At 38.2% G+C, this 15,404-nt stretch overlaps 1 long non-coding RNA gene across 1 annotated transcript; it reads right to left on the bottom strand.

Annotated features, from left to right (window-relative positions):
• Positions 1-6,846: 6,846 nt before the first annotated feature.
• Positions 6,847-14,770, bottom strand: LOC112844063 (uncharacterized). Its single transcript, XR_003216627.1, has 3 exons — positions 12,142-14,770; positions 7,762-7,929; positions 6,847-7,240 (listed from the first exon to the last, which is right to left on the bottom strand). It is a non-coding gene; the product is annotated as an uncharacterized LOC112844063 (long non-coding RNA).
• Positions 14,771-15,404: the final 634 nt, after the last annotated feature.

The following is a 15,404-nucleotide window of genomic DNA, read 5'->3' as shown; positions in this document are numbered from 1 at the left end:
TCTGGATCTGCTGGAGCCACTCGTCCAGTATGGGTCACTGCCACGAGTGCTACAATTACCACGGGATCACTATTGCCTTCGCCCTCCACACCTGTCCAGCTTCTCCAGCTCCTCTCTCAGCGCTTGGTATTTCTTGAGCTTCTCGCATTCCTTCTCCTGATGTTGCTTTCACTTCGTATAGCTACATCAATAGGGATCATCCCCTGCTTGTCCACCATTACCATATCCGGTAGGCTAGCCATCACTAGTTTTCCATCTAAATCTGGAAGTCCCACAGGATCTTAGCTTGTTTATTCTTAACCACCCTAGGGGATGTATTCCATTTTGACCTTGGAACTTCCGGGCCATACTTGCCACAGATGTCCTGACTGAAGCCTCCATCAATCGTGTGCGTAGCGATCGTTCCTCTGCTGCCATGATTAGTGCCTCTGTGCTGTCTTTTAGTCCAACTTTGTCCAGCCACTGGTAGGATTTCTCGATATCAGTAATTTTTCTATCAGGCCGGTGGTACATTCTGTGGAGGGGTTTGTCCTATCACAATCATTCCTCTTCTTGCTCCTCTTCTTTCTTGGGTTTCTGCCGCCTGAGGTATTCACTAAGCTTATGATCGGTTATGGGCATCTTCCTGATGTACTCATGAGTATTTGTTGTTTCATTCTGAATAGTGGTTCTGACACTGACTAGTCCTCATCCACCATCCTTCCACTTATTGTATAGTGTCAGGGTGCTGGATTTGGGGTGATACATTAGCGCATGGCAAGGACCTTCCTTGTCTTCATGTCAGTGGCTTCTATCTCCTCCTTTGGCCAGCTTATTGCTCTAGCAGGGTATGTGATGACTCCTCAGGACTTCCCTTACTCTCTGTAATTATTTATTGGTTATATATACTCAAGCAAGCTATCAAACACGGCGCATTTCTCGGCTTTAAAAAAAACGCTATACGTCGCCAGGTGTTTCATTGGATTTGAGGTGTTACCTCCTTTGACAGTATCACAGTATCAGCTTAAAGCACTTGTTGCAGGCTGCTGAGTTTGCATCTTTTGCTGTGAAGTACAGCCAGACTTTTGACCGCTTCGCCTTGGGCATTTTTAATCTGTAGCTCTGCTCTAAAAGAACGTACGTACCTGGCCCCGCCTACTATCCTCGGAAACGTAAAATGATTGGCTAGAATTGGCTCAGGAAAAAAAAAAGCACCGAAATAAAGCACCGAAATGTGCGCTGCTTTTCGGTCTGGTTACTACCGTTTATGTCAGAACCGGTACCCATCCCTACTTCTTAGGCACCCTATCTTAACACCATTCTGCAGCCTCGATATTTGACTAATTTCCCTCCATGCTGCATTGATCTTGGCGTCTAGTCTCCTTTTCCATGGAAGGAGAGTAGAGGTCATCTTGCAGGCTGTTCATCTTGTAGCCAAGCATTGCAAAAATTATCGCTGCTGTTGTGTAGATCAGGTGGTTGGTTGCGGTGATGATCACAGAAGGGATTGTCCATAATGCTCACACTGCTAATACATACATGCCAATACTAAACGCCTTCAACACATCAGTTGTTCTTGGGTTGGGGATGATGACATCTCCCCCATGACCTGAAGTTCTGGCTAACCCTTGCATATGGGTTGTATGGGGAAGATATTATCACCCCCACACTCCAACACTGGGTACCAAGCCCCATATATATGTATAAATATATATGTGTGTGTGTGTGTGTGTGTAATTGAGAGAGAGCTGGAATAGATGTGTATGTGTGTGCATAACTGCAGCATTGGCTATTATTACTGCTTATTACTATTATAACTACAAATATTAACTTACCATCCTGCCAAATCAGCAGGCAAAAGAGCACATGAAATATTCACTTGACAAACCTTCACCCATGAGCTGCTGTGTTGTGACAGAGTGACAATAACAAAGTATCTCATGTGTATCTTTATTACATGTAAGGGGAGGATAGTCAGTCATCTGTGACTCAGTTACAAGAAGACAACAAAGGAGCGGTATGATCAGTTTTGTGTGGAATCCACATAGCAATCATATTTGCTGCTTGTAAATTGAATTAAAGGACAGGAATGGGAGCAGGTAAAAGGCAGACACAAGAGGGCTCTTTGCTCGTCAAGACTAATTGTGTCTCAGAGTGACACAAAGGCTTGAATAGAGAGAGAGCTGCTGTAATCAGAGGGCTGTGTGCTTGTTCATCAGCCCAGAACCTTTCTGCACCATTGGGTCCTCTGTCTGAGCCTGTGACAACAGAAGGAACTGCAGTACACTGATTGCACCATCAACCCTGTAGCAGGGAAATACAGTTATTTTAGCCTTTATAATGCTTAGGAAAATCAGAACGTCATATTGTCTGCTGGGCTTTGTGGCTACTGTAAGTATTTTAAACTCTAACAATGGTGAGTAATCTGACTCTGACACCAGAAAAAGCATATTAGAGATGAAGGCATCATAGAGACGGTTCTGCTGCTTAATTTTAATTACATTATAAAATAACCTTTTTTTTTAAATTCCAGGGGATTTAGACATAACGCACTCTGCCTGAAACCAGAGCATCACTTTATTTTTAGAAGTGCTATTTTATGCTGTTCCTTCTGCTTCATTGATTTGTACACAGTAGGTGAAGAGCCCAAAATGAACTCCTCACAAGGATGAATACTGTAGAATTTGTGTAAAGCCACTGGACCATGGAGTTACCTCAACTGACTACAGGGCTGAATTAACCTAAGTCATCTAAAATCGTTTTGGGTTTCAGGCCTACATTCACTTTGAGTTTGTGATACTGGCCAGTTCACTTGTTTTGGGCTCAGTCTTCCCAGTGTCCCTGCATCACTGATCCAGAATGAATGAATGAATGAATTTTACTCTTTTCTTTGCATGTCAAATCATGTCTGATAGCAGAGGATATAATTAATACATGCAAAGGTTGGTACAACTTTAATACTGTTTAGCAACACAAATATACACAGCATAAATGCATACAGCCTCCAAGGTTTCATCTGCCATCTGCATTTACAAATGCACACATGGCATATAGTAGCCATTTCATAATGACACAGTAAAAACACCAGCAGTATCTTTCAGTGACTGTCCCCATTGGAGTGGTATTTAATTAGAGATGCATCCATGCACTGGAGAGGTGTGCATCACTCCTCAATTCCTCTGGCAACTCAAATGACCAGCGAGGTGGCAATAATCAGAACCACTGAAGACACGTGAGACAGGCAAGAGAGTAGTCAGACATGCAAAATCTCTTGAAATAGGGAATACATTGTTAGTGATATATATTTGTGGGAAACTATCTGTTTCAAACTTTTGAATGTATTTAAAAATAATAAAATAATCAATTAACAAACTGAGGCTGAGATAAAAAAGGCATTTTATAGCTCCACCTGACCAGTATGTTGGGATAAAAGGAAGGTCATAAGTTTACAGGGACATTTGGTATTCAGTGAAATGGCAAAAATGTCATTCTGTACAGCTTTCCTTCCAAAGCCTATTGGGTGTTATTTTCCTATATTGTTTTCCAATGTGGCTTATAGCGGTACTACACCTGCTGCATACTTGGCTTAAGGTTCTGGCAGAATAATATCAAGTAAATAAAATGGAAAATATATATTCCATTTGTGTCTTTTTTGGGTTATTGGGTAGAATATGTGATCTCAACATCATAAAAAAAATCTCGCCTCTCAAGGCTTACCATAAAGATAATTCCTTCTGTCAAAAATTACTGTATACCCACAAAAACATTTTTCTTTTTGTATTTCTCTCTGGAGGAGTGAACTCTGATGGGTGAAATACTATTGGAGAGATCAGTGCAGTGGTGAAAACAAACAGGGTGGGTGAACTCAGCTAAGGATGACTGCATATCCCGAGGGATTGTTGTTTCAGATATGCTTCTGTGCTCTTCACAGTGTTAAAAACCTCTTATGATTTTTTTTCCCATTCAATATCTGTAAGTTAAGTTCAGCTTACCTTCAAATACATTCGAATAATAGGGTTATATGACTAAAATAGAACGAATTCTATACTATTAGGCCGGTTGTTTTTGATGTGTATTTATGTGACTTAACACTTTGCATTTGAATTCATTTTTGGATGTATGAAAGAAATATTGGATGTTGCAACAGCTCTTGGTGTTATTTATTTATTGAAAGTTTAACCTTCTGCACCTTTTACTAGACAAATATCTGACATAGTAGTACAAACCACAACCTTTTGATATTGTGTGTACAATGTGTGACAGCAAAATAATGCTTATCTTCTAAAATTCTCCAAAGTTACACAGAGAAAAAAGCTTACCATATAATTTGTTTATTCCTTCTTTAATCACTGTAAAGGGTTTATATATATATATATATATATATATATATATATATATATATATGTATACATATTTACAGTAGAGATTTATTCAAAGTATTAACATAGTAAATTCTCGGAAATTACACAATACGTTTTTCCTACATTTTGTTTGTCTGAAGAAATCAGTATTTTTCTCTTCAGTCATTATCACACTGACCTTGGCCTTAACTGACATGTGATAATTATATGTTTTAGAGAAGAATAAAGTACAGACAGTGCAGAATAAAAAAAAACATTAACCTTAAAGTTCAATTAGAGAAAGCAGTCTTGATAGATGTATGTCAGGCTAAAGCAAATTGGATTTTCCTGTATCTTTCGAATCAGAAGAGACTTGCTTTTGTGATGAATGATGACATTTATTTGATTTGGGAGATATTACAGTAGGTACTGTCAGGAAATATAAATGGATATAGAGCTACAATCATATTTTAGGAGAAGACCAATACTCCTGTGGATGTGCAGCAGGGATGGCAAAGGTGAGAGAAACAGCCAGTTGTAAACCAAAAGTATGGCAGGAGGGGAGGGGTGGGGGTATATATTACTGAAATACTCCAAAAAATAACTTCTTGTAAGTGTCAGATTCTACGATGTATGAACAGTTACAGAATGTTTTTCATTGCTTGTTTAGTACTTCTGTAGTTAAACTACCAAAACTGTCTAAACATCTGACTTTTCAAAGAATCCACAAAATCTTCAAATCTTAGGCTGAGCATCAGTGCCAGAGCAGTTTGCTCATCCTGGATCCTTGGTCAGGTATGTGGGGCATTTAGTAAATGTGATGTAACGGACCTAAGAGAGCAAGCTGAAGACTGATATTGAATAAAATCCACCACATCTACAGAGCCATGTTTGTTCCTCCCTCTGTAAGTAAGGCTGGGAATGTTAAAGACAATCTTAAATTCAACAGGGAATAACTAAAGAGACATAATTAAAGAAGATGATGGATGATTTGATACCAGCTGATCAAGTAAGCAGTTTAGCAACAACATTCTAAATTAGCTGCAAGCATTTTTATATATTTAAAAAAAATCCCCACTCGCCCTGCAGGGTGGCCTTTAACCTTCAAGCTCAGGTCCTTTACTAGAGGGCTGGGAGCATGAGGGTCCTGTGCAATGTCTTTTCTCGTCCTAGGACCATACTCTTCTGGACAGAGATTTCGGGTGTTGTTCCTGGGATCGGCTGGTTCTACTCATCGGGCGTGGGCGGTTAAAGTATACTACACTTGGTTATGGCCCTGTTTGCTAGCATCTTGCACCCTGATGTTATGTGCTGGAAGTGTAGGAGGGTAATGGCGAGAGAAGAAGCTAGTGGAGGACTAGAGTAGGGGAGCAAGTGGGTCCCCGGGGCCAGTGGCCCTGAGATGCACCTGGGGTCTTTCCTGGTGTGGTAGACTACAGCCTCTATGGATCTTGTGTCAGAGATAGTTCCTGAGAAGTGGCTGACATCCAGAAATCCTATCTCCTGGTGGTACATACCGTGCAGGGGCCTGTCCTTCCATGATGTGATCCTTGATCCTCTTCTTTCTTGGTTTAGGCTACTTGGATAAGCAAGTACACGAGTCCTCTGTGATTTATCATCTTAACAGATGAGGTTCTCTCATTGACCACCTTGGCAAACGTGATGTACAGAAGTTACTGTAGAGTGAAGAAACTTTTAGTACTTCTTCAGCACATTATTAAGGAAGGCCTTGATGATGGAATGAGGATGCCAACTCCTGCCAGATCCAATTTAATAGAACAGGCAAGCTGAACAGGTGTAGGCTAAGTCAGCATTTTCAGATAAGTCAGTTGTTTCACTCAACGAATTAACTAGCAGTTATTTAGATAGAAAATTTCAAAACTGAAGTGAAATTGACTGCTTTATGCTAAGTGTAAAGTTGGGGTTGGGGGTTTCAATGTGATTGAACACCAGCTGCACACCACAAATCAAGGTTCATAAAGACTTGGATGATTGAGTTTGGTGTGGAAGAAGTTGACTGGCCTTCACAGAGTCCTGACCATGACCTGACTGCAAGCCAGGCCTTCTCATTCTACATCAATGTCTGACTTCACAAATGTGCTAATGGAAGAATGGTCAAAACTTCCCATAAACACACTCGTAAACATGTGTGGAAACCCTTCTCAGAAGGGCTGAAGCTGATTTAGGTGGGGCAACATCATATTAAAGGATTTATGTATTTTTTAAATACTTTCATTTGTTTATTTTAAGATGGTCTGGAGTTGTAGCACGCCAAAAAAACCCGCTCAGAATATGCATTTTTTTCTCTGTGAGATGCTTTCAGTTTAGAATTTGCTTTTAAATTACCATTGCTTCCATAATTAAACATATGGCATATAATCAAATTAAAACAAATAAACGATATGCATATAAATATATATATGTATATATTACTTAACCACTCATTGTACTATATAATGAAGTGCCTCTGAGTATTCTACATGCAATGTAAATTACCAGCAATCACATTTAGAAACTCTCATTTAATTAGAAAATGTAATATATTTTTCTGTTGCTGGAACACACCGCAAGAGAAAATCAGAAAGAGAAAAAGACAGAGAAAGAAAATGGGGCTATACTCATGGTGATTGAAGGCATGAAAAGTTGTTTATCGTTGGCCCGCAGATGTGACTGCTGCAGCACCGGAGGGCAGCAATTCTCTTATGCTGGTCAGGTAGCATGCTCCATTTCCTAACCTGTCAGCATGGACAAGCTAAACACAGGGCTTTTTGACATTGGCATTTTGCATCGCTCATTCTCACTGACAACTCCAATCGAAAGGAGGCTTGACATGATGTCGTTGCCAGTATCCTCCTTTGCAACCTATGTGCTGTGTTCACAGTCTGAGAGGCAGATCAGTGCTGTTTGTGATGTTTTGTTTCCTGCAGGTATGAAAAGGAAATTGTCACATTTGGCATCTGTGCTCTTTGAAATTCAGATTTCATTTTAATGAAATCATGAAGTTCATATTTTAAGATCTTTTACATAAATTAAAGGATATAAAACAGGCTGAGGTTAAATCCATTTACTCCGAATTTGTGTTTTGGAGTTTTGTTATTTACATATAGACATGTATGGTATCCACGGAAACGTCAGACTATTGGCTAAAAGCTCACAAACCATTTCCATGACCACCAAACACCATTAAAACAACAAAAAATTAAAGAGCAGGTAAACAGATTCCATGGAAAGATTTAAACACAAAGTTCAGAATCTCCTGTTTACCCAAAGCAAAAGCATGTACACAGACGAGCAATGTCTCTGCTGAAAGCACAGATCTCTCAGATTTCAAAATTGCAAATTTCATCACGTGCCAACCAAAATTCATTGAACCAGAAGCCAAAGAAAACCAAAATTTTGCTTCACATTTGAAAAAAAACCCCCAGCATGAATTCTTTCTTACCTTTGCCGTTTTGTTTCGATAAAATCCACTGTGGTAATATAACCACATTCCCAGCACATTTCCATCTCCCAAGGTGTAACTTTGATCTGTTTCACACGTCCATGTGTTGATTCATGGTTTTCTTTCGTTTTTTGGTCTACTGCAGCATGTTTTCAAAGGGGTTATATGCTATAAAAAAAAAATGACACTCAGAAAAATATCTTTTATATTTGTCTGTGTTTCATCCTTGGTTACTTTGACACAATATCATCTTACACCCAGTTCATTCTGGGCATGTAACTTTCAAGCAGGAACCTCAGAAAGCCTCTGGGGTAAAAGGCTAAACAAATGAGAAACTGAAAATGAGAAATAATGACACTAACTTATATAAAGTAAACAAAAAGTAAGAATTAATTAATTAAAAATGGATTTAAAAAATTATTTTTTTTCCCCAGAAATTGTGAGAATATAGTGCTTTTGCTTTATCAAGTAGCTAGGTTTCTCATCTTAAGCCAAAGTCACTCAGGCCTAGAAAACACACTGGTTGCTAGGGAAAAATACGTATTCGCCAACTAGTTGACCAGTGGTTCCTGGCAGTCACTAGGTGAAATTAGGAGGGGACTAACAGATTACTGTGATTTCCAAACGTTTGCATGGGAGATGTTGACTACTACTGCTAATGTATAAGTGATAGTAAAATATCGAAAGTGGGACACCAACCAGAAATAGAAAATTTTGACTTCAAATTAAAAGTTCTGCCTCATCACTGCCAACACATTAAAAATCAACATTGGTTAGCAGTCAATAAAAGGTTTAAGGAAACAGGACCACACAAACACAAATTGTTAACCTGTATGTAAAATATAGCATTAAGAACTCACCAATGCATACATTTATCTCTCCATTACAAACTCAATGAATGTTCAAACTTACACATTTGTGGACAAACATGTGAGCCTAACTTTGGGTGAAGCAAACATTTAACTGGAAATAAAGTGACTTTATTGTTTTACATTTGAAATAACATCTCAGCATTATGAGTAAACCCAGAGCAGTCATTTTAAAGTCCCAGTGAATGTGAGTCCACCCACGCGCACACATATCACTCTCAGGGGAATAGGCAAAGTAGTGGGTGAGTCAGCTTGACTTAGAGGTTTACAGGGAGAGAGGTTTTACTAACAGGTTTTATCACCTCCATTCTCTTTGTTACAACCAAACACTCAGGCAATTTGAACTGTAATGTACCTTTGGAAAACAATTACTTAAACCCCACTTCTATCAGCCCACTATGACATTTAGGAAGGATGGCATCTAAAGACCTGTGGTTGGTTTGGATCCAAAACACAGTGGAGTCTAGATTTTAAAGCACCATTTGTATTTATGTAAAAGTTCTTGGAAATGTATTGTAAATCATGTTTGCATTCATGGGTAGTATAGTTTTGCAGTAGTTAGCACTCGTGCCTCACACCCTATCCCTAGGGCTGATAAGCCGAAAACGAACAACCCAATCATTAGTAGTTTTCATGCATGTACTACACTAGTTCTTGGTAGCAAATAAAGAATTACTATAGTAGAGGACAATGTTAATGTGATTAATGTCAAAACTGATAGTACTGTGTGCTTCTACATTGCTTAGATGACTACTGGACATCTATGAGCCATTTAACTCAAGATAAGTTAATAAAAAATATGACCGTGTCTATAAAACAACTTATTATTATTAATAATCTTATAATTGAACACAACAATTATTAGTCATTTATCTCCATGGTCATGATTATCAGTGGGAGATATAAATACTTGAATGGGTTCGGCATCATCATGAAAAGAAAAGCCAGGACTTCAACTTGCCTGTGACCAGAGTACTCTTCAGTTCACAGTGAAGCAAATGAAAAATGCCCCTTCAATACGTTTACTCCCAAGGATATAAGAGGAGGGATTGAGAAAAAATTTCTGAGGGCTGAGAAAGAAGACAGCTGGGAAGATGTCATTGAACACCCAGAATGGGATCCATCTGGGGCATCCTGGGAGGCCAGACTAGTGAGTAGAAGCAAATGGCCCTCAGCCCTCTGGTGATTAGCTGGAGCATTTCTCAGGAACAAAGGAAGGGAAAAGATTAAATAGAAAAAGACTCAGAGAGAAGCAGAAATATGGACAAGACTAAAGAATTACTGCAACTGCTCTGAAAAAGAAACCTGGGGAAAGATTTGTTTACAGTTTCTTAAAGCTTGACTGCCATTTTATTTAAGGGTAACTAGCAGACAATGAGAGAAGCTAGAAGAAGAATTAGAGAAGAGAACATACTACTCTAGTTTTAGGATGCATTTTCATTTCCTTAACAGCCCAATGCTTTTTCAAACACATTTTTGGAGGTGCATCAGTTACCACACTATCAAAATTTAGCAGTGATACCCCCATAATGGTATGATTTTTTTTTTTAAAGTGCATTCTTATTTTAGGTTTTTCAAGAAAACATTCCACCACCGTTTGCACAATGTTTGATCGCTTCTGTAGTGATAACGTGCTGAATGTACCAGTGGAGCTCTTTATTCTTCTTTTAGCCGTTTCCTTAACCCTCACTATTCCACTCCCTGCACGTTCACCTTCCTGTATGTCTGCCTCTTATTCACACACATGTATTGTGTCCTATGTCAACTGACTCATTCCTCTTCTCTCCAGAGCATACCTCCACCTCTTCAGGCTCTCTTCCACCTGCTCCCTACTTTCACTACAGATCAGAATGTCATCTGCAAGCAACATAGTCCATGGAGAATCCTGCCTGACCTCGTCAGTCAACCTGTCCATCACCACTGCCACAAGAAGGTGCTCAGAGCCAATCCCTGATGTAATCCCACCCCCAACTTCAAGCCGTCTTTCACTCCTACTGCACACCTCATCACTGTCTCGTTGTCCTCATACACGTCCTGCACCATCATCACATAGTTCTATGCCACTCTTGACTTCCTCTTACAGTTTCTCTCTTGGCATCCTATCATGTTTTCACTAGATCCACAGAGACTCAGCACAACTCCTTTTGATCTTCTCTATGCTTTTCCATCAACAATCTCCCGGCAAGCATCACTTCTTTGGTGCTCTTTCTCATGAAGCCATACTGCTCCTTACTGATCATCACGCCTCTTTTTTTAACCTAGATTTAACAACAAGGTACCAGAAGAGTCTGGCTGGTGTATAAATGAAGAAGAGCAAATTTGATAATTCTGACACGATTAACATTTTTGAATAATCTAAAGGTTTAATTGTTTTAGATTTCACTTAAAAATTCTCTTTAAGAGTAATTTATGACTTCTGGAATTAAAACACATTAAAGGGTAATGCCTACATAAAATGAAATATGGCATAGTATAGTTGTTAATTTACAGATAATGTGTTTAGGGAGATGTTTTTTTCCCATGGCAATGAAGGCAACGCATCAAATATGTCAGCAACAGATAGGGATAAAGCTGGGCTTATGTCACTGCTGTGCCTGTGTGAAATAGTTTTGTCTGATTATAAGAGATTCATTTAATAACCCAGGCAGGCACACTGCCGACAGAGGACTAAAGATATGCTGATGCGATGAGGCCTTCTCTCTCATTCTCTCCCTCCAGCTCCCTTTCTGTATTGGAAAGGCAATGGATCATTAGACATGGTGTGGGAAACCAGTGCGACATTGTCAAATTGGATTTCATTACATTTTCTTAAGCCTTAATTAGACTGGGATTTAGGAGACTAATGGCATTTTAAATAATAAAAAAAAGATCATGAAAGGAAATTAGTCAGTGTTAATTTGGTCAAAATAAGATAATAAAAAAAATATATAAACTGTGTATTATGAGCCAAAGTCTAACTATCTTTGGATAGTTTTTTTTTCTTAGTACGCACCCAAAATAAGGGCTGGTGTAATATTGGGGCTGCCAAATACACAGATACCTGATTTTGTGTGCAATTGTGAACGTGAAATTAAAACCAAATCAAAACTGTGAAAGGATTTAATCACAGATGTTTTCACCACTACTCCACAGGGAATGATAACATGTGTGATTTGCTTGTCATGACTTAATTGCAACCTGGAGATATTTCACTGGTTTCAATCTCTTCTTACACAGTTGGTGTTGGGAAATCTATTTCACAATGCACAGTATGTTCCTTGCTTTGACAGCATATACCAGATCCTGAAAATGTTATATGTGAAGCAGGAATGTAAAGCAAGTTGTGGAATAGGTAGTCTGCATTACAAAGGGTGGATGGTAAATATGGAAGCTCTTTATGGCCAGGAGACCAAGATGAAATAACTGATGGGATAGGAAGGTGGAATACACTACAGTTCTGAAATTCTCATGCTCTAAGAGACAGTCAACACACCGCTAATGAAGAAACATTATTGAATGAATATTTACATACCTTTGTCTTGAGGATGAACTGCTGTTTGCACCATGAGAATAAAATGTTCTCTTGGATGGTAAGCATGAAAGCACTGAACAGTGACAGAGTGGATATCAGAGATAAAATCAAAATCTAGCTATCCAGTATACCAAGAGATACAAGGCTAAAGCTTCCACACTTTTATGTGTAATAGAGAGAATAAATCTTAACCAGAGATCATTCTAGACAACATAAATGCAAACAACATTAACACAGGATTCATTTAGAGGAAAAATTAAGAGTGTCCATAAAGTAAATCCATCATTGACATTTATGATGATTTATGAACAGAGATTAAATCAATCCTTTAGAGGCACTGTATTGACAGCTGCTTCAGAGTGTGTCTCACTAAATCAACAAATGGTACTCCAAGGTCAGCCTGTTGCTTCACTTTTTGGTTCTGCTTGGCATGCCAGGATATGTCAGAAAATGATACTGGGATATCAGGGAGCAATTCTTGTTCCATCATGTGGAATTACAAACTTAAACGCCACCAAAAACCAGAAATTTGTTGAATTGATTTGGTACCAACCATTCAGTGATTATGCTTTTACCGGATTTCTGTCTGGATTTCTGTCTAGGGATGTACTTTTATTCCATTCGCGTGCACATTCAATCCTGCTTGTTCTGTTAAATTAATGTGAAGGATTATAGACACTCTTGTGAAGAAATTTGGTGTTGTAGTAGCCAAACTTCCCTTAATCTAGACTTTCACCAAAATCATGTGAAAGCACAAGTAGACTAACATAGAAAATCATTGAACAGATTAAAAAAAAGAAAACATTAATGCTCCTCGAGACAGACCTTAATTCATATACACAAAAGCACCAACTAACAAATATCATTATGCCTTCAGGAATACAATTCGGTCCATAATTTGTTGGACAAAGACACACCTCTGTACACTATCAGGGCGGATTTTAAATCAAACATTAAATATCTCATCAACTTTTACTTGGCTGTTTAAGAATATCCCATGTTGAAAAACTGGTATGAACTGCTTTTGGGGTATGCTACGGGTCATCGCTGCTGTTTCATTTGTTTTACATCCTGCTACTTCTGTCAGCAATCACAACATAATTAAACACAGATGTCTCAGTTCCACTGACAGCCATATATGCCCATTCCATAACATTGGCTCCACCACATTTGACAGATGATGTAATATGCTTCAAATCATGAGTTTGCTCCTTCTCCATACTTTTCTCTTCCTATCATTCTGGTACTTCTTGATCTTGGTTTCATCTGTTCAAAGTTTTTATTTTATTTTATTTTTTTTTTAATAACTATACAGGTATTACATGTTTCCTGGAAAAGTCTAATCTGGTCTTACTGTTTCTTAGTGTAACCATAGGTTTGCACCTTGTTGTAAAAGCTTTGCATTTATCCCAAAAAATACCTGGATGACTGCATCAAGACTTTTGACTTTGTGTTCATAAAGGCATCTCTTAATTGTAGACTTTGACAACGACAATCTTATCTCCATGAGAGTGTTCTTGATTTGGTTAGACGTTGGAACTTTTTCTTAACCATGGATATTATTCTGTCATCATGCACTTTAGTTATGCTCTGTGGTCTTTTAGGTCTTTTGGCATCGCTGAGCTGGCCAGCACATTTTTAAAAAATGTATGAGATTGTTGATTTGGGCCTATTGTTTCCGCTGATTTGAGAGAATTAAGACACTTGCTTTGATGCAAAACAAAAACCCCATACAGGATATACACACCAGACTGACATATACCTAAACCAAAATACAATATTCTGAAATAGATTTTTTTTTTTTCACTTGAAAAATTCCAAAATGTTATTTCAGAAATCTGTTAAGGGGTTGCTTTGGACGGTAGAAACAAACAATCCATCAGTTAATTTAAGCTTAAATGCTGGCTGAGCAAAACCCATCGTCAATTTTCAACTCAATATCAACTGTTCTAGTGAGATGGCTGAAATTGAAGGTTATTCAAGTCAAGATTGGTGACATATGAAAAAAAAGTAGAATTATAGGTCCTGTCATGTTTAATCATTTGAATCATAAATTCATTAGTTAAAGACATTAGTTTATTTTGAAAGATTGAGCCTTTCATGTCTGAATGGAAGAACCTACTAAACGAATTTAAATTGACCAGATAAATTGAAAGTTTTATTTATAGATATCCAAAAGGCTGAGCATTAGTGAAAAAGATACGAAGAAAAATATGTTATATCACCATGTTTGTAGGTAGTATATCAACATCAAATATGTCATAACAGGTAAACAAGATGTGCTCACTCTGAGATTCTCCCAAGACTCTCTCAGAAAATGCTGCATTGAAACTTAAAACTAATTGATCTTTTTTCGCAGAGAGCATTTTGATTTGCCATTTCAGGAAAAGCACATATGTAATTATTAACCTCAAAAAAGGGCTGAATTCCATTATGGATCCCATTGGGCCATGTCAGTCACGGAGCAACGACAGTTGCTGGTATAGGGGTCACGTATACGTTATGCAGCCATTTGTTATCAGTTATCTGTGCTTGTTCTACTATAAAATCTTTGCAGTGAAAAGGGTATTTTCTTCATTATTAAATGACTGATGTTTTTTTGCTTGACTCCCAATGTGGGGAAATAAAGGCTGCAAGAATTACATTATGTCATCAGATTTTTACATCCTTCTGTCATTTCTTCTTATAAAGGTGACTTATTGTACACACCTGCTCACTGGGTTGCGACACTAACATCTTTATTCCTGCCAGCACTCCTTTGCTGCCCTGCATTAATTTTACATTGCTGTATCTTTATCACTGCTGTGTCCCTTGACACCTGTGCAGCTGCCTGTGATGGAAGTATCATGTGTGAGCAACTGGAGCTTATCCCCCAAGGAAACAAATGTGTGAGTCAGATGGGACAATAGTTGGTGGAACTGACATTTGGAACAAATTGTCAGTGCCCTAGCCTTTAAAGATAACTAACCTGCTAATTATCCAGGTAAATAAATTAAGAAATAATACCAATTAAAGAAACCTCTTGGCCCATCCTCACATAACTGTATTTGATTTTTCAGTCAGCAGATTCTTCTAGGAAAATTATGATGTTACTGTTGCACATATTCTCATTACATTTATATAAAACAGTTAACAGTAACATTTAAAAACAACAACTACTTCGTATTATTTGCCTTGAATAAATATTCACAGTGACCACTTTTTTAGTACAACCCGAATTACATGACTATTGGGATGCTCTTGAAAATGTCAATGAAAACAGA

This window comes from Oreochromis niloticus, linkage group LG16, assembly GCF_001858045.2.
Source record: "Oreochromis niloticus isolate F11D_XX linkage group LG16, O_niloticus_UMD_NMBU, whole genome shotgun sequence".
Lineage (NCBI taxonomy): Eukaryota > Metazoa > Chordata > Actinopteri > Cichliformes > Cichlidae > Oreochromis > Oreochromis niloticus.
The sequence above is the reverse complement of the archived record's forward strand: the minus strand, read 5'-3'. Positions and strand labels throughout refer to the sequence as shown.